The 25,056-nt window shown below is 40.2% G+C and overlaps 1 long non-coding RNA gene across 1 annotated transcript; it reads left to right on the plus strand.

Annotated features, from left to right (window-relative positions):
- The first annotated feature begins 4,185 nt into the window (after positions 1-4,185).
- LOC121233904 lies at positions 4,186-12,649 on the plus strand. The gene is made up of 2 exons (XR_005934261.1): positions 4,186-4,360; positions 5,656-12,649. It is a non-coding gene; the product is annotated as an uncharacterized LOC121233904 (long non-coding RNA).
- Positions 12,650-25,056: the final 12,407 nt, after the last annotated feature.

Here is a 25,056-nt window from a genome sequence, read left to right on the forward strand (position 1 = left end):
ACTTTCAAGGGAAGAAGTCCGTTTTTAAGTGACTTTGATTTTTAAAAAGCTTCCAACAGCAAAGAACTTTTAAAAGATGCAGTATACGTTAAGAGGTGTCAGTCGTACACATCTAATATACCCAAACTTTACATGGATTTAAGATCATTATCCAGGTCAATATTACAATTTGTAGGCATGAGAACTATTTCAGCTCGTTGCTGGAATAACTGTTGAATGCATCTATTATTATGTACTAATAGTAAATTAGGTACTCAATGTTTAAACAAACTTTTTTTTACCCCATCACCACCTTCCTCATTTTGCAGGTGAATTGGAGTACAGAATGTATAAAGGTCAGTTCCTTAAAGATATTACAGGCATTTTAAATGCATGTAGGTGCCTTAAGACTGGATGCATATCTGTATTTATGTAAGTGAAACCTCAAATGACTGTCAAAGGCAAAAACAACATCTGGACATGATAATAACTTTACACTGAAGTCCTAGTTTCGCACTCTTAATCATTAATCTGTTTCCTCTCAACTCTCCTGTTCAGCTACATTTGAAAAGAAAATTGATGGTTCTTTTTCCAAGCTGGGTCTCTTCCTCTCTCTTATTTTTCTTTCCAGTGTGTTATTTGCACCAGGGAGTAAGTGTATAGTTTGATATTCTGTGAAAAGAAGTCATAGGAAGCTCTATATACTGTACTTGGAAAAGAGAATATCACTAAGATCAGCACTTCGAGTGTGAGCAGGTCAATTTTGCTTTCCATGATGTTACATAGCAAGAAACTGAAGTTCATCATGGTCTTAAGCTTTCTGGGAATCCAGTTTAATCTCTGAAAAGCTGATACAAGGTTACAGCGTTACAATGGATTTGTCTGCAAAACCCAACGTTTATTTTCCTACTCTTCAGAAAATTTGGCAACTTGTCTGAAACGTCAGCAGGTCAAATGCCTGCACTAGTGTCCAAAGGGTTATTCTCCTGATACTTCATGCGATGGTGTCTCCGTCCTGTCCACTCACTTTACAGGCAAAACAGGAACTGCCACATTAGCTCAGGCTGTGGCTTGCTTAGTCTTGCAGTTCTGTCTCTGGTAAAAATCAATAGTGAATGCTTTAACGGAAGATGTGAGGAGTACCGCAGTGCTCCGGCAGTCCCTTTTCCTGCCACCAAGATTTTACTCCAGCTGTGAGCAGAGATTGATGTTCAGTGCTAAATTACAAGTTTGTTAGTGCTTCCAAAAACGTTTGCATTAATTCGGGAAGCTCTGGATATTCCTGCCTTGTGTTTGACTGTCTAACTTTGCTAATACAATATTGTTTTAAGGGAGTTCCATGGGCTAGTGCATTGTGAGGGAAACTAAGCAGAAAGTTAAAATAACATACCCCATGCCATACAGAAAAAACGAGTGACAGAAACAAGCTTAGCATAGGATGTGTCTCCACATACTTCTACTCATTTTGAGGAAACAAGTTTAAATGGCTATAAATTAAAATGCAGGTCGTTGGGTGAGGACAGATGTAGCGTGAAACAGTTTTATTTGGATTTTTTTAAAAAAGTTAAGTCAGTGTCTTGACCTTAAGCAAGTGGATTATTTTCTCATTCAGTGTATTTCCCATTTTCAGGTAAATGGGTGGAAAGGAAAATTCTGAACAAACATTCTTTTTGCAGACAGTTGATTTTTTTTGCATCAGACTGGGACCTTCTCCCTGAATGAATGAAATGGTAAATAATAGTATTCTCTGATTTAGGTAATATACTTTTTGCTTATCAAGAGCTTGTATGTTCTAGTATATGAGCTTGTATTTGAAAGCTGTCTGCTCTGTCTGAGGACATTCTGTTCCCTGTACACTAGAAATCCCTTTTTGTGCTTCATTATCGCCTTCTGTCCTGGTCTGTGGAATCAAGTTGTAGTGAAGTGGATGCTAGGCTTGGGACCAGTGTTTTACTGGAAAGAGCATGCATCTGAGTGCTGAAAAGGACAGGCCAGAAGAAGGGGATCTGGGAGTAATTTTTTACATTCATATGAACAGTTCTTTTTATAGGTGATTACCATCAAGTGTTTGATAAACCTTACCCTGTATGTCACTCGTAGTGGTGAGAACTTGAGCACACTTGAATTACCCTGCTGTGAAGAATTGGGACAGTGGAAAAAACTTGTAAGGCCCATTTTAAATGGTAACTCTCCTAAGAATTGTGATTATCCTTTTTGCTTTCAAACAAATGATCTCTAGCATACAGCTGACTCCTTGCTCCCAACAGATTCCATAATCCTCGAGTGATTTCTTGTAGCACAGTTTACACCATTTTTCAGGGGCATGGGGAATCCTTCCCCACAGAGAGCTAAACTGTTCACAATTAACGTCTTACCGTGTTGATTTCTCTATACCGCTTCCCAACAGCTCCTTGAAAAGGAATACTTTTCCATGCTGAGATGATCCTTTGATCTTCTGGATCCAGTTCACCTACTTTTAAAGTAGAGTAGAGTAGAAGTAGGGAGGGGGATGAACGGAGAAAACAAGGAATGTCTTTTTCTCAGTTGTTTCAGCATTTGCTTTTTCCTCAGTGCAGCACTTTTAGGGAACTGCCAAATAATAACAACAGAGATTTTTTCCAAGAAACCTTGAACAACATTGTCTTCTTTGCCCAGCATGATGCCTGGCATCATCAAAAGCAAAGGGTGAAACAGGCGGCAGCCAGTACTTTTGTAAAAATGGATTAGGTGAAAAATGGTTCATAATGCTTTATCGTGTGTTCAGTGTGGTTTAGGGAACCGATGTCAAAAGCTTGCTGCCTGCACAAAAGCATATATCGAGAAGACAATTTCAAAGCAGCTGAACACAGTTAAAATATCATGGGCAGGGGGTGATTATTAGTATTTTTCATACTGTAACTTCTCTTTGCCTCTGACTTGGCTTTCGTGTCTGCCTCCTCTTCTATTGTAAACGTTAGGCTTTGTTATTGTTCTTCCCACCTCCTGGCATCCTTGCTTTTCAAACATTGTTGAGTTGACCTATGACCATAGTTTAAGACCATGCAAGTCTCTCTTTTGAGCTCTTCTATTTTATAGAATGACCCTATGATAGCTTCTGCATAATATTTTAATGCTGGAAAGTGTTTCAGCCTGATTTACTATGGAAACGCCATCATTTTGTACATGTGTCTGTCCTTAGTTTTCCTCAGCTTTCAGAACCTATTGGCTAGTTTCAGTCACATTTTGGTAGGGGAGAGAGGGGGACATCTCAAAGATCAGGGTCCCTATGGGTTTGATGAAAATACGTAACTGGGTAAAAGGGAGAGATGATGTAATAGCATTTGAGCTGAAGAAAGGCTGCATCCCTGGCTGAAGCCTTCTTAGACCAGAAGTGATCAATGTCAGAAAGACGTGTTATAAAGTACCCGTTTATGCTTTTTCCCTAAGGTTAGGCCCTCTCACCAGTCAGACAAGCCTTTAGACCTCTCTAGTTACAGCCTTAACTCAATCCTAGGCTCGTCTCCTGGATTTTCTTTATTCAGGCAATGTGTCAGTCAGCAGAACAGCACAACACTGATACATTGCCAGTGAGATTATAGCCAGTGGCAACCAGTCTGCCCAGCAGCTAGAATCTGAGGTTCCCTAAGCAGGGTTTCCGTCGTCTGCGAAAGATTTTTACGAGCGTAAGGCCATGCTATAGGAAATGTACACGTAGAGCTTGCCTCCTAGAAATCAAAGCCAGTCAGGCACACGCTCGAGCTCCCTAGGAAATCAAATTCTGTTCATTTCCCTGAACTTTTTGCTCTGAGCATACAGTTACCAGAAAACATTTCAAAATTTGACCAGCTTGGATGAAGAGAGATGCCATGCTTTTGTGGCGACTGAAGCTTTGGCAGAGAGGACAGGAACAATAGGACAGTTCTCTTCGGGAATTATTTATATTGTGCTCACAAGTGGGCCACGCTGTGCTAGTGTTGTGTAAGGCAGTCCTCAGAAAATCAGGTGGGAGTACAAACTTTCCTTTTGCCATATAAACAGAGTGGGTTGCATAACCGAACTTGTCTTTCTCCCGTTCTGGATGGGTTTTTTCCATTTCAATTATTGTGTCTATATCGTCATACATATCAGCACATGCTGCACTAGCTGTTTTTTCCAGGACCTGTGTCCCCTGGGCATCCATCCCTTTGCTCCATTACGTGCTGTTGCCCTCCACAGGATTTCCAGGCGTTAAAACGAGCCTCATCCATCAGCAGCACAAAGTACAGCTACCCATCGTCAGGCCTCAGCTGGCTGCCGCACGGTGCGTTGCTAATCTCACCTCTCTTGGGGACTGAATTGCTCAATCTTGCCCAAGTATTTGTCACTGCATTCTTTCATCAGATGCCTTCGCTCGGGCAGTCTGGTAAGTAATGGATGCGCTGTCAGTAGCGGGGTTTGCCAGACTATATACGATGGGGCTCTGCTGACCCCAATAACCTGACTTCAGGAGACATGAGCCCCACCTTCCCCCGAGAGGTCTTCCCTTTTCCTTTTTTAAAAGAGGTTACGGCATTTTTTTTTGTTAGCTTTTGGTTGTTTTCTCTCTTGGGCGTCTTTAACTACCATTTTACTCACACACTGAGCACACAATCAAGCTATAGCCACAATTAATATCACGCAATCAGTCCAGGTACTAGCCGTGCAACTTTGAATGCCATACTTTGGCCGTTTTTCAGTGTCCATCCTTATTGCGTGAGACTCCTTATCACGCAGGAATCACCTGCCCAGAGTATCACCCTGCCACAAGAGAGAAACTTAAGACCAGCGGTCATTTTGCTCATCCCTTCCAGATTTCATATCTGTCAGTTGCAAGCAATTGTCCACCGATGCAGTTTATGTCCTTTCTCCAATAACACGTGCACTTGATACTTAGCTAGAAGACAGACAGCATTTCTGATTTTAGGGCTGCATAGCAGATTCGCTTTAGTGCCGGTCTTCACTGAGTAGTTTTGCTTGACCTCCTTTTCTCTAGCCTACATATGAAAACACAGTGAACTGGGGAGAAAAAAGCATTTGTTGATAGTTAACTTTATTATGGACAGAGTCTTTATCCCTAGATTTTGAAAGTTTTTGTTATATAAACTCTTTCACTTCACAAAAAATGCATCCACACGTACACATTCTCACATACACACTCCTAACTTCCCAACATGTTTATGTTTTTAGTTCCAATTTGCAACACTTCATCTGTTCCGGAGCAGTGCGCATTCTTTATTTATGTCCAAGACCCAAGCAAACAAAATTCCTTCAAACATCTTTCTGAATTAGAGGAGAGATGACAGTGAAAAAAAGCAAAACAATTAAATTCTCTCCCACTTAAATCAAAATTTTACTGGGGCTTGTTTTGTTACATAGTGTTATAGTGAAAACAGATGATATTTGAAACTTGGCTTTGAAGCAAGCCTCCCTTCAGTCTCCACAGGCAACCAGACATTCCCCCTCCGCACATCACTTCCAACAGCTCTTTAGTGCAAAATATTTCCGTGTTTATCCTCCAGACAAATTACAATTGCTGATTTTAAGTCATTTGTGTACTAAGAAAATGATATGTTGTCAACCCCCAATCCCACTCTTCTTATAAATCCTTTCTTTCATAAAGAATTAAATGAAACGAAGAGGGAATTCATCGCATTTCTTTCTTCTCTTTTAAAATATTAGGATGGCTTCACTCGAATCAGCTCATCAGCGCAAAATGCAGTGAGCAGCATAGACCATTAGCCGATGTAGCCTGACCCCGGGCTCTGGTAGCTTGCGTATTGCCCAGGCAGAGGGAGCTGAGGTTCAGCTAGAAGAGCAGATGTTGGATATACCTCCCCTAATCTGTGCTCTTTACAAAATGACTGTGAACCGTTTATCAAAATGTTTAGCTTGTTTTGATAGCTGGACTAAATTGTAAACAAATGGTAACCACATGTTATTTACGGCAGAATAATTTTGCTTTGTTTGGTTTTATGACAGCATTTACACAGTATTTTATGCAACCTTAGTGACCTACATAAGGTTTTGGTCTACAAGTTATACTCTTTTTTCTGAAAAAAACAAAGAATTAACAAAATAGATGATGGCAGGATTTGTTTTTAACCATAGCAGCTGGTAATTTGATGGAAAAAAACCAGTAAAACTTCTTCGGTGTTTTCAGAGATCAGAAATTCTCTTTTCTGCTGTCCCAAGGGCCTTTAAAAATATTCAGGCTTGTTGTTGAAGTTCATTAAGTCACAGAGTGATAGCAATACACATTGCCGTCCCTAATTTCAACTTAAGTTCCCCTAATTCCTGCCATCACAAACCATTTCCTGGCTTCTCCTCACCTTGCTCTGAAATGTTTTTTTCTTTGGTTTATGGCTTTTTGTTACTCAAGATTTGGGAAGAAGGGGGAACATTGTGATGAAACCTTCTTCTGTAAAATCACTGAAACCATCACACCGCAGTTACAGCTCTGGTCTATTTGCCTTTAGGCACAAGCCAAGATCAGATGGTTCTAGATCAGCAAAGAAGACATGGGGAAGGGAAAGCCACATAAAAGCTTTTCTCCTCCCTAGCACTTCCATTCAAGAGTCCCAGAGGGAAATCACAAATACATTAGGTCAGCCTTACAAAAATCATTCTTTAACAAAACACAAGTGAAAAAAACCCCCAAACCCCAAAACACTAGGGCGTGCAATACCTGAACTATTTCATAGTAACGTTGGAAAACTAGTAGCTGAATAATTTTGTGGCTTGATTGTTGTTTTCAAGACAGTTTTGTAAAGTTGCATGAGAGGGAACAGAAACCTCCTGGTTAGGATATGTAAATAGAAAACATCCTAAGGCTGCTGTCCCTTTCCTCTTCTCCTGGATCACTACTCTCAGGAAGCCACCTGTAATTCTTTTTGTAAATGGTCTGTGCTGCATGTGAAAGAAGGAAGAAAGAAGGGAAAAAAAACCCAAAAAACAAACCCCCAGATTTGCTGAACAGAACACAGAAAAGTAAGTATTTTTGAAAATGTTTAATTTTCCAGGAGGGATGTCTCCAGTTTTTGGTTCTCTGGTATGTGGGGAGGGGAAAGTTACAGCTGCTTTAAGCACGGTAATCTCCATTTTACTGCCAAGATGACATACTTACCTGTGAACTGCAAAGATAAGAAACACCAGTGCTAGTATTTCTCAGTGTTGCTCTATGATTTTTGTATGTTATATGCACAAGCTTTTTCAGTGAAAGGCAAAGGATTAAATCATTAACAAAGGCCTTCTTTTCCCCGTAGTTAAATCAGGCACTGAGCTTAAACAAAGGCTAAAGTTAAGAAGTCTGACTTAAGAGTGCCTTTCACTTCAACTACCCAATTTAGTGTCTTGACTTACGGGCTGTCATATTTTTCATTCCTTCTAAACCCTTTCTGCATGACATTCATTTGCATAAACAATCCCATGGCAATAGCAGGAATAATATTTAGCTCTCTAAACCAGAGCGTTTGTCCATATTTCCCCAAAGTATGTCAGCTCTGAGTGCGACTGGTCAAGATGCCACTTGAAATTCCTGCCTGCTCTCTTACACCGTGATGGTGAATCTGAGCTGGTTGCAGCAGTTGGAGTCAATTTTCAGCTCACGTTTCTTTCCTAGGAATGACTGGAGCTCCCGGAGAGGAAAGACTGACCTTCTGCTCCTTTTGCTTCCTCCAGCTCCTTCACGATGCCTTGCTGACTTGCCCAGTCCCCTCTTTCCATTCTTCTCCTCAGTCCCTGCATCCCTTTCTTGCAAAATGGCACGGAAGCATTTAGAAAAATTTCAGAGCCACTTAGAGCAGAGTTTCAGAGCTGCCGCGTTTCAGCCATTGGGGTGAAATGTTCCAGACCAGGTGCCCTTCTTGGGATGACTTGTTTCTGAAAAGTTTGACTCAAAATGTCTTCTTGAGAAAGTTAAGCAGAAAAAGTCAGTTGCTTTTTTTTCTGTATTTTTAAAAACTTGTGTTTTTGAGAAGCTTCGGTGTCCTGGCCTTTAGATCAGAGGGGAAGCATTTGTCAGGGAGCAGCAGGGGCAAGTTCCCTCCCCTTGAGGGAGGGCGAGACGGGACCTGCGGCTGGTGGCAAGGCAGGAGCAGGGCCCAGAGCGGGCCAGCACGGCCGCAGTCCCGCAGCCCCCGGGCAAGGTGAGCAGAGAGGGTCCGGTGACGGGATCCGAGTCGGACCAAGAGTCCGGATCGCCAGGCAAGTCCGTAGTGATGAGGCGGGTTTGAGGTCAGGTTGAGTTTGCGGTTCAGGATCGGGTCCAGAGACAAACACCCTGATCGTCACACAGTCCAGTGATCACCAAGCGCGTTCGTAGTGTGGAGGAAAGTCTGAAGTCAAGCCAGAAAATCAGATCTGAGGGTTTTCTCAAAGAGCTCCAAGACTGGTGATTGCCCTCCTCGATCATCTCTCTCTTCCCAGTGAGGTCCAGCCCCACCAGAACTTCCCAGCCTTCAGTAAAACCTTTGCTAGCCCAATTTGCCCCTTGTCCTGAGTGGGGACGGTGCCCCTGGCAGCACCCAGCCCGGCACCACAACACGCCGGAGCTGGAGGGACGCAGAGCCCGCAGTAGGGATTTCCCTGGCCATTTCTGCCACAACGTTTTCTGCTGAGCTCCCCTCAGCTCAAAGGCTTCAGAGGACCACATGCAAAAACCGTGAAAGTAATGGTACGCCCTGCACCGCTGTCCAGGAAAGACTATGAAACGGGAGGCTCCCTATGGAAATACAGAGCATAACTGCAAAATTAAAACACAAATGGCAGTACACTCGTGGAGGAGGCTCAGATTGTACTGTTGCGCAGGTAGCTTTAAAACTGACAATTTACAGCTTGCGTGCTTATGGGAAAAAACACATGACGGTTGCAAAGTCCAGTTTTGGCTTGAAATTTTAATACGTATAAGCTGCAGAGACTAAGAGAAAAGGGTTGACTCATTCTTCTTGTGTGAGGAGGGATAGTGTGGAAAAGATACCAAATAACACCTAATAAAAAATAGGCAGTGGTGCATATAAAGTAGATGTTGGGAAGAGGTCTGGTAAAACTTTATTTTTTGGCACTAATAGCACGCACCGAAAGGCTCTCTGAATATTGGAGGGGTTTCTTGAAAGAAAACTGAAAACTCCAATTGCAATAAAAGGAAATAGTTTTCTGACAGAGCAGTAAAAAGGTGCAACAACAGATGCCCTGATAAACATACCCAGTTGCCACAGGCACCTATAACGCATCCTCTAAACACGTTTTTTTGGCTGGCGAAGTGGAAAAATGGGCAACTCTAGGATTAGAGAAAATTGCATCCCACTTCGAATGTCTGGAGAATGCCTGAATGGTATAAATTGTGTATCTTGGCCATCCCCAAATATATAGGCAGGCACTTGAGGAAATGAGTTAGAACTGCATTTCCTGAGAGTCAAAACTCAGTTGCAGCCTTCAGTAAACTTGTATTTTTCCATCGAACATGGTTAGTGACTTGGATTCCTAATGAGAAAAAAAGACAGTAGCAAATAATAAAGCACAGAAGTGGTGACGTATGTCCCATATGGTAGCAGGTTTTCTCTAATTGGTTGGGTGGAACCACAGAGATACTAAAAGTTAGTTTTTCCCTAAAAACAAAACACACAAACAAACAAACAAGCAATCTAGTAAAACGACAGCCAGGATGACTCTGCATCATTCATTTGAGCTCTAGGGGGGCAGCAGCTTAAATTCCACAAATGCAAAAATGTTCATCTTTGTTTGTGTAGATATTTTGTGTTCAGCAAGTGAGTTTGATTTAGCTGGCAAAGTGAATGTTTGAAAGATTAAATGGAAAGATCTGGAAAGAACATTTTATAACCAGTTTTTCTATTTTGAAAGACTTCAGAGTACTTGGAAGGAGGTATAATTGATTTGTATGAAACTTTAAAACAATGATTTTTGTCACATTCCCTTTGAAACGTTACAAATCTTTATGGTCAGTCAGAAATATTTGCATAAAGCTGCTAAGATTGCCTCAATGAAGATATGATGTATTTTGTTCTTTTTGTGTTATGCTGGGAGATGTTTTGGCTTTCTTTTTCATCCCAATCCTGTTTTAAATTCAAAAATAGGAGTGGAGAGACTCCTATTTGTTCTACATACTTAGCTTTTTAGATTAATTCATACCTAATCCAGAAGCATTTTATTACCAAAGAGGAACTGAATTATCAAAAGAGCCCATAATTTGTCTCATATTTAAAACATGCAGATAGGAAATATCATGTTACGCGGTTTTACCTATTTGAAAAGCAGTCTTTCTAGTCTTTATTAACATCATCACTATAAGATCTGTAACATCTGCTTATTAACTTCCCTAGCATCCTTGCAGTAAAAAGACTTGTACTTGCAAAAGGGTAGATGGAATGGCAAGCTAGAAGTCACTTCTGAATGACAAAGTTCTACTGATCATTGCGTTCATTCCTTTTCTTGTCTACGTAGGAGCTGATTTGTACACATGGGAGAGAAAGACCCAAGGAAAAAGCAGGACTATGTAACTGTGTGTTGCAGATCCGAACTTTTGGGGCTTTGACATCACTTGCTCTCATCATATACTCATCATGGCAAGACAGAAAGAGAGAGAGCAACTTAGACCAGCATGATAAATGCTCGTTAAGGTCCCCAATAGGTATGAGTAGAGCAGAAAGTATGAGCTCCCGCTGAGAAAACCTTTGTCCCACGTCAGCACATGTGTACGTGTGGCCAAAGGGTGACGGCTCCAAAAATTTGCTTGGCATCACCTGTTTTAAAATGGCAAGTATAATAATGCTTAAACTGTTGCAAAAGCGCAGACATACTACCTAAACAGAAATTATCACCTCTGACTGCTTCCATACAGTTAGGAGAATATATGACAAAATATGAAATTCTAAATATCACGAGAGGCAGGAGGTTTTCTGCTGTCAGATCATTGTAAGGAACTTTAAAAAGATTTAATGTTAAATTTTCAGTTTTGTTTTCCTTAGATGTCCTGACTTGGCAGCATTCAGTTCCAAAAGTGTCTGGTTTTGGTACAAATGACTCATAAATAAAAACTTACTGTAGAAGCTTTAAAGCTGGCGCATAGTTTTCCACAAAGCAAAATCATAAGGAACTTATTCTCAAAGTGGTAATACAAATACTAGAGTAAAAACACAGGGTGACTGGGGGGATTGGGATGGAAGAGAGTTAATCACCTTAGTGCAGAAAGCTAAATTTAAAAGGTGGGGGTTTTTTTTCTTTTTTTGCTTCTTTATTGCTTCTTTTAAGGGCAAACATCCAAAAGTGCTCAAAAATGACATTCAATCCAAACTAATTCAATATTTGAAATATTTGCATTCCTTCGTTACTGTTTGAATCACAGATACAAACCTTGGATCAAGGACACCTGTGGTGAGAGGTGCCAACAGAAATGTGGCAAACCGGTCAGTGAGAAAGCTTTAGTGATAGGAAGAGAATCAGATTTTGCTGCTTTATGATAATAAACGGGGACTGAAAACAAGCCTTTGTATAATTTCAGATTTTCCACATTTCGGACCTTTCCAGCCAGTTTATGGTTCCTGCACTCTGCTTTCTGCTAAAAATAATAATAATTGCCTCCCACTGATTTTGATCCACCAAAGGCAGGAAAAGTTGGAGGAGTCCTGCAAAAGCAGGCTGCAGGGAGTTGCCAGAGTTTTAGCTGCCATTTGGTCTAACTTGCTGCGAGCAGAGCTGTACCTGAGATTTATAGCAGAGTCGTGCTACTTAACCAAGCTAAGCGTTGTCAGCAAGACACCGAAAACTGAGCAAGCGGGAACAAGAATGGGAGGTTATAGGAGAAATATTCTCTTGCATGCCAAGATTATCGTAGTCACGAACTGAAGTTGGGACGAGGGCAGCGGTAAAGAAGACCGGCTTTTTCTTCACGCTGTACTGCAATGGCCCCTCGTTGGGATTTTGTCCCCCCTCGTGCTCAGCGTTCACAAAAGGCACAAACCTTTCCGCCAGCCGGGAGCCCACCGGTGTCTGTCCCGGCCGCCATTTTAGAGGAGCCCACGGGAGATAAACCCACGTAGGCCTCCGTCTGTCTCACAGCGGCCTGCCCTCTTCTCTGGTTCTCATCAGCTGCTGCTGCCGGCTGGTCACGGTTTCTGCTTCTCGAAAACCGCAGCTGAAGCCTTGTTTTGGTGAACTAAGATAAAGTAAACGTTGCGTGGTTCCAGCCTTCCTGCCACCGTTAGGCTGGCCAGCCGTAGAACCACCTGTCCTCCGTGTGCCGGCGAACCTTCCGAAAATAACCCCACCGCCCTCTAACTCGAAAAAGACAAGTATTCAGAGAGCAAATTCTCTTTCCAGTCACATACAGTGAATTACTCAAATTCTCATTTGATTTCAGCCTTTATATTTACTCATCTGTCAGCATATTAACATTTTGGAAATACTCTGTAAACTTTCAGCCATATTTTTTTAAAGAAATTTTGTAGACAGTGCAAAATAAAGCCTGTTTTCTCCAGGTAAAGCATTAGTCACCCTTGAAGAACTTGTCTTATTTCTAAATTTCCTGCAGGCAATTTGCAATAGCCAATTACATAGTAAGGACAAAAACTACGCTTCCTAAACTACATGCTGTAGACCAAATTCAGCGTAATACCTAAAATGACTGCAGAAAGAACTTGTTTTTCTAAAAAAGAATTGAGAGCGAATTTATTCTGAGAAGTCAGTAATAATTTAAAAAGTTAAAGCAATGAACCATTGTCAACCTTCAGATTTTGTCTGCCAGGAGCCCAGAGCATTGGTGGTTCTGAGGATTGCTGTGGATGACTAGTGGTCCACAAACTCTGCTTGGGAATCACTTTTCCAAACCGTAACTGAGATTATGACAACTTAGAACTCCAATTTGGCTTCTGTATGAAAGGCAGAAATACGATATCGCTGTGCAATTATTCACGTGTTGCTTGGTTTGGGGTTTTTTTTGTGTCTGTCCAAGGACAACTGCCATTCTGGTTGTTTCCCTGATGAAGGACTGTGAATGAGAGCAGTGTCTGCAGCTACGGCGAGGTATCGATTTACTTGGATATGGAAATACCAATGGACTTGACGTTCCTTTGAAACCTGAAGAATGCCAAGTCAGCATTGTGACAGCTGTGCCTCTGCTCACGTTTTGAACAAACTTTGTTTTGGATTCCTGGGCCTGACTGCTTCTTAGATTTATATTTATTTTACACTGTACAGTTCATGTTATGAGATAGGTGCTCCTGCCTCTTTTTTCTCCATTTTGTTATAAATAAACAAATCTCAGCATCATACAAAGTTCATGGAGTTTACAGTTTGATTTTCTTCATTTGGTTGGCCTGCCTCCAGAAAAGAAATAAATACTTGTTTTTTAAGTTCTCGGTTTTAGGTGTATTCTATCAGAATGAATGAACTTTCCTGCCCAGGCTGTTGCCATTTGTTCCTCAAAAAGCTCAGAGTAATTCCTGTAAAGACAGCTTTCCTCTTTCATCTCATGAGGTGTAGCCTGGTGTATGGATTATTAAGGATATTAGTATTGCCCCAAAATCCCTCATTTCCAGGGAGGACTTTCCTTGGTTTAATAAGTAATAATAATACTAATATAGTACTTTTTTATTCTAGTCTAAATGAATTCTGGTGACCAAGGGTGTAGATTTTCATAAGAAAATTTTGTCGCCTATCTTTGCTTGCTTCTTTGTGAATTGCTACAAAAACAAAAGGTTTGGTACCGAATGGTATTAGGTTACATGTAACATAGCCAGGGAGAATTTCTTCATTGCTCCTTCCACCCTTGTGCAGTAAGACTGGAAGATCTGTTTTCTGAAGAAAGGTGTGAGTTACTCCTTTCACAGGTGACACCCTGTGCCTCATGAACCTGCAGAGCAAATGTACTCCGTTCTGCGACCGCAGGAAAGCTTATATGCTGGGAGAGAGAGAAATGCAGCTGTACTCTTTGGGACGCCCTCCTAAATGAAGGCAAGGGCTTTGAAGCCCATGTGCTTAGCAGCCTTCAAGGGCTTCTTTCACATGAATATTGAAGCTTTGCTGCCCAGAATAGCTCCAGAAGACAGGATCCAGCAGCTTTGGTCCAGGTGTATAAAAGAATTTTCCTCTTCTAATATGATCACAACGTAAGTCTGGGGAGTTTGGTTTTGCCATCATATCTGATGAATGCTTGATTTTTGGCTATCTGTTCTCTAGTCTTCTGCCCCCATCTAGCATAGAATAATTTTAAATACAGGACTGATACAAAAAAAAAGGGAGAAAACAACCATTTGGAGACCTCTTCATGAAAACCCAGACAAATACCTGCTGATAGAGGAGTATCAGTCATTCAAAAGGATGTTATGCAAAGGATACCTTTGAAACTTTCCATCCAGCAGTCCTTACTGTTGAATCTGGATACATGATCCAGATCACATTTAGGTAGTTCTGATTGCTACCTAATGAGGTAAGCTATATTTTTTGACACTATTCCAACAGCCAGGTCAAAGATGAGGTCACATACGCAAAAAAACTGGACTGATGAAGACAGCTGTCCAAGACTTCTACATCTGCAGCCTTATGAATGCTAAAAACTTAGCCTGCCAAGGCTGCTGGGCATTTCGACGCTGTTGCCATAAAGGTATCAGCAAGCTCTTTTGTGAAGCTGTAGTTTTTGGCAGCGTGTAAATGAGCACAAAACTTATGTTAGCTTTGGCTCTGGGTTCTCTTGCAAATGAATACGTTTTTATCAGTCTTGCTTTACATGAAGCACCATTTCTGGCTAAAAGATTGAAAATGATGATAAATGGAGTGCCAGTTGTAATCTGCTAATTAACCCAGTGTGTCGAGGTAGATAGCCCAGGGCATGTGGTGCCATCCAGCCTGATCTCTGTGATACCCTTAATGTTACGTCGTTGAATAGGACAGATAGTTAATTCTTTTCAGGAGAAGCTCATTTTTATTTGTTGTTTCACAGCAGTGCACAGAATTCATGGCCAGCCATTCAAACATACCTAGGCTTAACTATAAGTACATATGTATTTGTAGAACTGAGGACAAAATTTAGTTAAAGCATTCAACTACTGGACAGGTGATGACAAACAGGAAACAGCAATTATACAGACCAGCCCCACCAGTAACCTGTGGGCACTGAGTATTTAGTCAGCAGATAAAAGTGGTATCGGTAACCACTGCTGTTTACCTGCTTCATAAGTTATTGTCAACCAAAAATAGCAAGCAGGGTTTTTTTTTTTTTCTGCAAATGGCTCTTGAAGGCCTCCTCAAGGTAGTTACTATTGAGCAGGTAAGTGTGACAGGAACCGAATGTGATTTAAATCCAAGCAGAGAGGAAAGACTCTACTGAATTTCGATGGTGTTGAATGAGTCCTCTTGTAAACAGCCTTCTTAACACAGCAGCTACCATGTAGCATGGTTAGGAGATCTCCTTTTCCTCCTGAGGCCAAATTTAAGTACCCCCAGGCTCTACTCCTTCTCTCCAATGAATCTGAAAGGGGCGGCTGCTGCTGCGTAGCCCACTGCTCAGTCTGGTTCTTCATCTCTCATAATTGCACCATTATCACACATAAGGAACCCATTAATGTGGAAGAGGTTTTGAAACCAAAGCCTCTCTTTTCAGAGCCCTGATCTAGGAATGCTTTAAGGGTATATGCCAGCTCAAGAATCAGATTCATTTTGGTTCTGGGAATCAAACCACAGCCTCTGAAAAACAATGGAATTCATGGCTCGTTCCAGAAAGTTAAGCAACAGCCTCAGCTCTTTGCTAAAAGAAGGCTAATAAGGTTTGATGTAACATCAGAGGAGCTAATTCAGGTCTAATAACAATACTTGTTTTTTGAACACTTTAGCCTTAACACAAACAATTTCTCACTTCATAATTTTCCTTCCTAGGGCCTTCTTTTGGAATATCCTACAGGCAGATGTCCTACTTAACAGGAGACCCCTCATATTCTGCCAATTTCCAGCTATGTTTAAGTATTTACTGATTGAGAACATTTCAACCATTAGGCAAAGAATCCTCTCTTTCTGTGCGGCACGCCAGATGTCAGCTGCAATATGATCTGCAGAAACACACGCTGTCTTAAGGCTACCTGGGCAGTAGTATGATGGGCTTAGTCATTTCTGCCTTATTTGAAACAGCACTGTCCCTGTTTAGAAGTAGATATTAGGAAATAATGAGCTATATGCAAAGCAGCACGTTATGCGCAGAGTTGAGTGGCAGGGGGGAACTAATTTACACTGCACCAGCAGAAGAGTCACCATGAACAATATGGAGAATCAAAAGCAGCCGCAAACATGAAATGATCTCAAGGGAATGGATGTTTCAGAACGTGATTGGATTTGTATTTCAAGTTTAAGAGAATTCATTACAAAAAACGTTTGCTCCTATCACAGTAAATGTAGATGCAAGAAGTAGCCAGCTACTCTGACCTTTATAAGCAGCCAGAAAACAACATAAGCCTAAATAATTCCAGTTTGTTCTAGAATGTTAAATTGCAGTTCTGATAAGGGGTGGTAGCTAAGTGGGTGGGGGAAAGAGGACACCAATTGGTATCCTTTAAAAAGAAGTAGGTTTAAAAACAAAGTAAAAAAATACTGGGGAAAAAAAGTGACAAAAATGGCTAAGTTTCCTGAAAGGAACTTGCACTGGAATTTGCGTCCTGTTTACAATGTCTACTGTAAATTTCAGCCTCTATAGCTTCATGTTTGTATCCTGCACAGTTCTGGTGTAGCTGTACACGGCCGAAACAAAACTAGCTCTGTGTGCCTCTTCATGCGCAGCGCTGGAAAGCAGAACACAAGCTGTAAATGAAGTTGTTTTAAGAACAGGTTTTGTGATTATACTTTAATTACTAGTGAATCAGCTGGTCTCTTTTCAAATTTGTGCAAATCTGAGATGAGTAAGTTGGTTAAAAAAATATTTTCAAATCCTAGGAAGTTAAAGGCACTAAAGTGGCCATAAATAAACATTAAAGAGTAAAACTAGATGTTGAAAAACAGACTCCCCAGATATGTTGGACAAGAGCCTATAAAAGCCTTTAAAAGAATTTTCTTCAAAACACTATGAAAGTTAACAGGAAACGCTCTATAGGAGACTTCATGATAATTATAAAGATGTTGTTTGGCACTTTCTGAATAATGCGTTCCCTTGTTTAAAGAAAACAATACTGACAATTCATAATAGCCCAAAAATAAATTATCAGGGCAGCAACAAACATACGCGAAGGAGTGACTTCACATGAGCAATATTTTATGTTAAACCGTGGTTTAGCAGTAGACTAACAGAACTACCCCCTGTGCAGAGTATTTAGGAGATGAGAATTAATTCCATAGGTTTGGTTGGATGAAGTATGACAGCACATTTGATTGATTGATCCTAATGCAACCCAGTATAAACACATATAAGAAAAGCCATCTCTGCCCTTTTCTGCTGGACTCTCTATCCTCCTTCCGATTGTCAACAGATATTTTAAGACTTCATTACATATTATTTGATGGGTGGTCATTTACCTTGTGGCTCTTTCAGTTGCATCAGCAAAGGTCTCTTCCCCTTCCTCCTCCCCAGATCAGTACTGGTCCATTAGACTCACCAGAGGTTTGGAGTTCTGTATCTGTTTTATTTCCAATTTCAGTGTTTTTCTTTCCTATTTTATTTTATTTTATTTTATTAAATTTTAGCAATGAGTGTGAGCTTAGGTTTCTGTTTCCCCATCTTGTGATGTGAAGGGTTCTTGTGCACTGACTCCTTGAAATGTATTTCGGCTATCCCTTAGCTGCTGCCGGGAGTGGAGAACCCAACACACCCAAGCAAACCCTCCTCGCACCCACAGTGACACCCTTTTCAGTCTCCCACATGGCGCTGGAGGCAGGAGCAGATCACCACAAACATCTTTCCTGTGTAGCTCATTCCTCAGCGTCTCATTTCAGCGGCTCTGTTCCTCTCCTAGTTTTGTCACTTTGCTGGCAAAGAATTCTCCTGTGTTCCCTGGGGGACTGCCAAACAAGCTGGTGTCTTCCCATCAGAAGCTACATGGGGACCCTTACAAGCAAGCAGCATCTCCTGTTAGCCCAAATTCTACACTGAGAATCCGCAGATGGGAGAAATCCTCCTGGCTCTGACCGATCCGCTGCAATCTGTGAGCAGGTACCTCTTCTCCAGGTCCTGTGACTCCAGTTACAATATAACTTTACTCCTAAGAAACCTACCAAGATATTGATCCTTAGTATCTGGAAACTGGAGAAAAAAAGTGCTTCCTGCTCCCTCTATGTAATGTGCTGTCATTGAATGTAATTGGTTGTATATTCATTACAGGATAATAAAGACTGCTTTATCTTTTTCTTTATTTCCACTGAGGCCAACTCCAAGTGGCATGTTCATTTCCACAGGCTTTGACACAAACTCCTGGAGTCCTACCTTTCCCTTCCCCTCTTCTCTTACATGGGGACTCTCCTTTTTCTTACCTGTTCTCCCAGCTTTTAAACTTCAGACCCGTTTCTGAGTCTGCATGTCTTGAGAGCAACTGACAAAAGCGCCGGGGAACTGCTGATTCTGCCATAAGGTTACATAATTTAGTATTTCAGATGGTGACCCAGCTCCAGCTCCCCTTGAAGAAAATTGAGAGATCACGAATTCCCATTTTGCCATGCCATTTAACTGCTACCATGATTTATAGGATGTTTCAATAACCCATCCATGATATTCTAGGATTTTGGTTTCTGAGACTTCTGTTTTTCCAAAACCCAGAGGTATGCGCAAAGGCAGTATTTCTATTCCTTCTAGAAATCTGGGAGAGACTTATCTGTCCCCTGTCCTGACCTGAATGCTTGATGCACAGCACTTTCTGCTCGCTGAATTTAACGGGGTGGTTTGAGGGTCAACCCCCTTTCATCCTTCAAGCCCTACTCAAGAAGACTCAGTGGTCTGCAGGACTGCTTTTTCACTCCAGAAATTGTTTTTTATTTGAGTGTTTGTGCATTTTTCCATGTTGAATTTTTATCTGACAGTGCAATGAACGGTTTCCAACCCTGTCTTTCTTTAGTTTCCTCTCACTCCTCTTTAGTCCTAACATTGTTAAATATTTTTGCAACCAGAAGGTATTTTTGGAGTGAATATACTGCCATGACTCTCTGTTTTCAATGGCAACGCTCGGTTCTGGCTGCCATGAGCAGACACAAGATGCCATGTAAAACTGCAAGTTGATTTTTAAAAAATCTGATTATATAATGTTGTACCATTCCTTTTGGTTGAAATTCCAGGAAAGTAGCAATAGGGATTTTGTATTGCCTACCCTAAACAGTAAGCATGTTTTAAATTCAGAAAGCTACGCTAATACAATAATAATGTTCAAATTTTAAAGCTGTTTGGCAAGGAGGGGTACTGAAAAAATGTCAGCTTCACCCTTTGACAGCACTGGCAATCACCCTTTAAAATCTGCTATAATACTGTTAGTACCCCAAATATTTGGTTTAAACACTTTTAAGCTACCCAGCCATGCCAGCTGCAGGCAGGATCTCAGTTGAGAGTTGATTTTGGTCGACAGTCAGGTCAGAGAGCACCCGTGACTTACTACCTGCGTACGTTTCAATTCCCCAGACATCAGACTGAGACCACAAAATGGAGGGAAGTGAGACTAATTTGTTGACTGTCATGAAGAAGGATGGTTTCTGGGACAGAATCATAGAAACCACACGGTAAATCTAACATGCTAGGAGAGCCATTTGCCAACACAATTTGTGTGAATTGAGACTTAGGTAGCACAAAAGGACAGAGGACAAAGGGAGAAATAAGAAATGACGCCATCTCCGTGCCCCCAAAACTGAGAGGAAGCGATGCCAACGGAAAGCTTCCACGCTTCGGAGAAAACAAGTGCTTGCTGAAGCCTGGCTTCTGGTTCCTCGGTTGCTTCTAAGACTGTTACAGCTACCTGGGGACTTCTCAGATCTTACCACGGTGCCACGATCTTTACACACAATAGCCATTGCATTGAATTTCGAATTAAATGTTATTAGAGGCTTAATCAAAACTCCACCCTTTTGCTATTTATGGTATTGGTTCTGATACCTCAGGTCTAAACACTTCGCTTTGAACACTCCATTTCTGTTTCTTCAATAGGAAAACAAATTGGGTTTAAGGAGCAGGAGCAGAACAAGCAGAGGAGAGTCTTCGAGCTTGATGCCTCCTTCAAACTGCTTCCAGAGAAATAACTTATTTTCCAGATACATCCCTGAGGTTATCCTGCTGACTCCAGAAGCTACCCAGGAAACTTCCCCAGGCCTTGTGACCAACATATACACTTGCTGGGCAGAGCAAGAAATACTAACAATTAAAGCCAGTAAAAGGCTTGTAATCTGATTTTAGTTGATTAAAGGTAAGAAGATCACTTTTCCTTCAAGTGAAGTTTCTTATCACCTATTGAATTTGGATCTTCACATATTAAACAGTTGCCTGTAAGAACAAAGTGATATTTCATCAGGAGGAATTTTTGAACATTACATTTTTGGCGTAAGACCAAAAGCTATGGTCAAAATCAGTTCTAAGCAGTAAAGACAAGTTTTTATGTGCAATTCTAGAGAAAGTTCAAATCTGTACAAAATTCCATTTATAACTTTTTAAAGGAAAAAACCCCGAAAATTATTTTACTACAAAAAACTATCCTGGGGAAAAGACCAGCAATTTTATAAAGCAATATTTATGGCAACTCCAAAATAATAGTTTTTTACTTTCCCAGGTCACTTATATGAATTAAATCTAGCACAATTACTAGAAAAACCAGAGCCAGCCTAGAAATGCTGGGGTCTGACTGGCTGCACAAGCCCTTGTTTCAGATCTTTTGATTGGAGCATAGTCAAGGTTTTTGAACTATCTACACATTGGATGTTTAAGGGGGAAGCTGGTTGATTTGAACAAAAAAAAATTCCTTTGAATTGTAGTATTGCTCAAGAATTGCATCACCCATAGACAAACAGAAAATAAATAGTTCCAGATTCTAGTTAAAATGAACAAAGATAAAAAATAGTGTTTATGCACAAAGATAAAAGCTAAGGCATATATTATATTTCATTACCAGTGTTATTTCCTTCTTTCCTGGTTAGAATTTCCCTAGTCTTCCACAAGACCTTTAAAATTAACTTTAAGCTCTTGACTTTTTGCATGGTTTCTCCCTTTGCCAAGCAAAACAACACAAAACAAAGCCCGTACTGCAGACAGATGATGATCTCGTACTGACCTGCCTCTGTATGTGACATCACTGCACACTCGAGTGACACCTGCTGTGACCACCTTACCCCATTGAGGTTAACCTGTGCTGCCGCCACTCTCCTTCTTCCCATTGCCATAGCAAAATGCTCATGAATAATTCAAACCAATAGGAAAAAAGCCCATGAAAACCATCTAATGTGTTTCAACTATCTGATGCAGTGCAAGAGGACAGAAAGATACCTCTTTGCAGGGAGATCCATCAGCCGCTAATATCTCTAATAAAAGTAGGGCTACAGAAAGCCTGTTCCTGCAGATCTCATGATGAAAATCTACATGTTCATCGGACAAACCTGCTTTGAAATGTACCTTCCACTTTGAATGAATTGTATGAGGGTGTGTTGGGAGAGGAGTCATGTTGTGGAGTAAGAAGGTTCTACCGTGTTAAAGATGTCTATCAATAACAAAGTATTCATACTTTGTTGAAGCACTTTTTATATTTATTCTTAAAAAATCCATGCAACATTTGATGAGAGTTTTTAGAGGAATATCTATGCTCAGTATGGCTTATTTAAGACCAAGAATGCTGAATTCATATAATTCCAGGTAAAATAATGGATGGTCAGAGGCCAGGATTATTACTACACTTCACAGAAGACATGCAAAAAACGCTACCCAAGTGTTTAGTTAGACAAGGAAATAACTGAAAACAGATTCATTATATGTAAACAAAAGTGGATTTTAAATAGATACGGCAATTGCCTTTGAATTTTTTTTTGCAACCTGACACATCACTGTTTCTGGTTGCAGAATGGTTACAATTTTGAAATGTTAAAATCTTGTTCTTTTTATATTATTGTCTCGTGAAAATAAGGTCTATATTGTCTTCTGATGCTCCATTGCAAACTGACAGAAGTCTAATGAGTAAAATGTACCTTCTTTGGAATAGGGCAGGAAAAACTTCCCAGGGGAAGTGGCTTAATAACGACAGCTGAATTGCAGCTTGCGCCAGTGCTAACTACAGCAAGTGGCTCCTCTGATTGAGACAGATTAATTTGAATATTGAAGTTGCTATGAAACTACATGTTGCAGTAGCAAAACATATTTACTTAGATTAAGGCAGGAAGGGATGGCAAGGAAACTTAGATCTGACTTGTTTTCCACAAAGGCGTAATAAAAAAATCATTTAACTGGGTCTCCAGATGACTATTAAAAACAGCTAAAGCTACCTACAAAACTATTGTACTTGCTAGTACACTGAACGTGGAAAATAAACCCTGATCATGTGGTCTACTAGTGCCATCTATTGTGTACAGGGAAAAATACAGATACCAAATGTAGAAGTTGCCTATTTTGTCTTTAAAATGCGAGAAGTGCTCTTTCTGCATTACAGTACCAATTAGAAAACATAGCCAAAGCTCATAAAATCACTTCTGCTTTTATAAAATACAGCAATTATTATCATTTATGTGTATTACAGCAACATGCAGGACTCTAACCACTGTCAGGCTTCATCATGCCAATACTGTTTGTGTACGCATGTATTCCATATGGGGACACACACACACACAAATGCAGTGAAAGACAGACCCAGCTGTGATAGTTTTAGTCACAGCTACAGAAATCTTATAAATTAAAACCTACTGCAACTTCCTTACGTTATGTCAAATTTCTCCCAAATAAAGGGACATTAGCTCATCTTCCAAGGAAATGAACATTACCCCTTCTTAAAATCCAAGCCCCATGCTGCCTTTCACCTTTTCTTGGAGGAGAACAGCTCTTCCAGCTCTTTTCTTCCAGGGAGACTATTTGTAGTGGACATTGTAAACCACTAGGATCGGCTCACCATCCCCAAACACTCTGAAGTCTTCAAGCAGACCCTCCAAAACCTGAAGTCTTGTGAAAATGTGGTGTCAATATTGAGACCAAGACTCTGTATTTACACAGCAGTTTAAAATACCAAGCTCTTGAATGTCTTTACAAACTTTATACTGAAACGTCCAAAATTTACGGACATATGTTACCATAATCCCTCTCTAGTCTGCTTAAAACTTTTGCAACCAGTATTGCTGACAAATAATAAACCCCTTGCCATCAAGATCATTTTGCTACTGTCAAACATACGCTGCTGTCACAGATAAGGCAGAATGCACACAGAGCAGAGTAGAAATAAAAATTTAGAATACCTTATGAGAAAAAACAAAGCAGTGATATATGGTGTTCGCTGGTTGAGCACACACGGGAGAGAAGAGCAGCGTGAGTAAGTGTCCTAAGACAAAGTGGGTTTTAGGTATTTTGAGTCAATTGAGTTTCATCCTTACATGATTTGGAAATCTGATAGAGACCACAGTGGTAGTATTTCATCAGTAGATCAAGCTGCACAACCTAGAAAAATGAGGCTTTGCACTTTTGGAAGGGGTAGAGAAATGATTTAGCATCATCACTAAAAATAACAATAAATGTCATGTGATTTACTGTAATTTAGGCAAAAGAAGTTTCTCAATCACTCACCATGGGCTGACAAACAGAAAACATCATGCAAAGAGAGTAGATGTTGAAAATATTTCTAGCATAGCTCCCAAGAAAAAATAGCTACTTCTTGCTGCTAAGAAATGTGAAAATACAGAAAAAAAGAGCCTGTTGCAAAGCAATAGAAGTGTACTGTGACATTATGTGTACTAACCTGTAGAGATCACTTGGTTGTAAAAAATGAAACAGCATTATTTAACAAGTCATCCACAGCTAAAATGGTACACCTTGCTAGAATAATTTTTATTTTTCCAATTGCTTGCAACTTGTCAGCTCATATGTCAAGTAAAAAAATAATTAGGATCTTCACTGAAATGCTGCCTGGAGCCAGAGAATAATCAAAATGTTTTCAATAGTTGTTCACTGCACAAATGAAAAGGTAATAATCCATTGTCTCTATCTGCATATTGATGTATGTCAATGTTTTTGGCCTAACAAATTAAATGAAAGGCAAACTGTTGGTGATGCATACTTTTGGTCATGAATGTAACTCATATAAAAATGTATCATCATGATAAAGCTCAGAAAAATGGAAAGGATTTCATTTGTAGTTCCTCAGTACATTGATTTCAGCAGACAAGATTATCTTGATTCAGCCACTTTCTCTGAAAAAAAAAAAAAATTTTTTTTTTTCTTTTTAGGAGACTGTAAGCACTGCAAAGGTTGGCAGGCTGGCTCTGATTCTTTTGAGGAGGACAGAGTACCAAGAGATTAAATAAGTGTGAACTTGTTTCAGGAGCCTTGTATTGGGATGATGATTTAATATTTTCTTAGTGTTCTCTCACCTTGAAACTTGTGAAATTTGTTGTGGTGATTTCCTGCCTAAACCAGAACAATACAAATAATTTTTCTACTGTTTAAGTGTACTTGGATTCACTGTAAAAACACACTAATATTAGTTAAGGCTGAACTTCAAGTTAATGTAATTTCTTTTTTCCATGTAAAGGGTTTAGTAAATTGATGAGCTGAAATCTGATACAGTTTGAAATAACAACTTTGAGCTCCTTATACTTTAAGAAAGCTAGGAATAAAAAGCAATAAAAGAACAATACATAATGCACTAAGAAATACAGTCTTTCTTAACATGGCCTTCAAAATAACAAGATGTCGCTTTTTGTGGTTGGTATATATTTTCTTGTGACTATTTCTGATCTTCACTTGAAGGAATGTGTGCCCCTTGCAGGATATCTAATCAGCAAGACATAAGTCTTGCATTTAGTCAGTACTAGATTTGGTTTTTAACATGATTGTAACTATAAACCTCTGCAAGATAACCTGAATACTATGGAAAGCAAATCTGCCTGTGAAAAACATTTCTACTATTTTTATTTGGAAAAACTTATAAAGAAAACATGGACTCTTTTAAG

Source organism: Aquila chrysaetos, chromosome 17, assembly GCF_900496995.4.
Source record: "Aquila chrysaetos chrysaetos chromosome 17, bAquChr1.4, whole genome shotgun sequence".
NCBI classification, from domain to species: Eukaryota; Metazoa; Chordata; class Aves; order Accipitriformes; family Accipitridae; genus Aquila; species Aquila chrysaetos.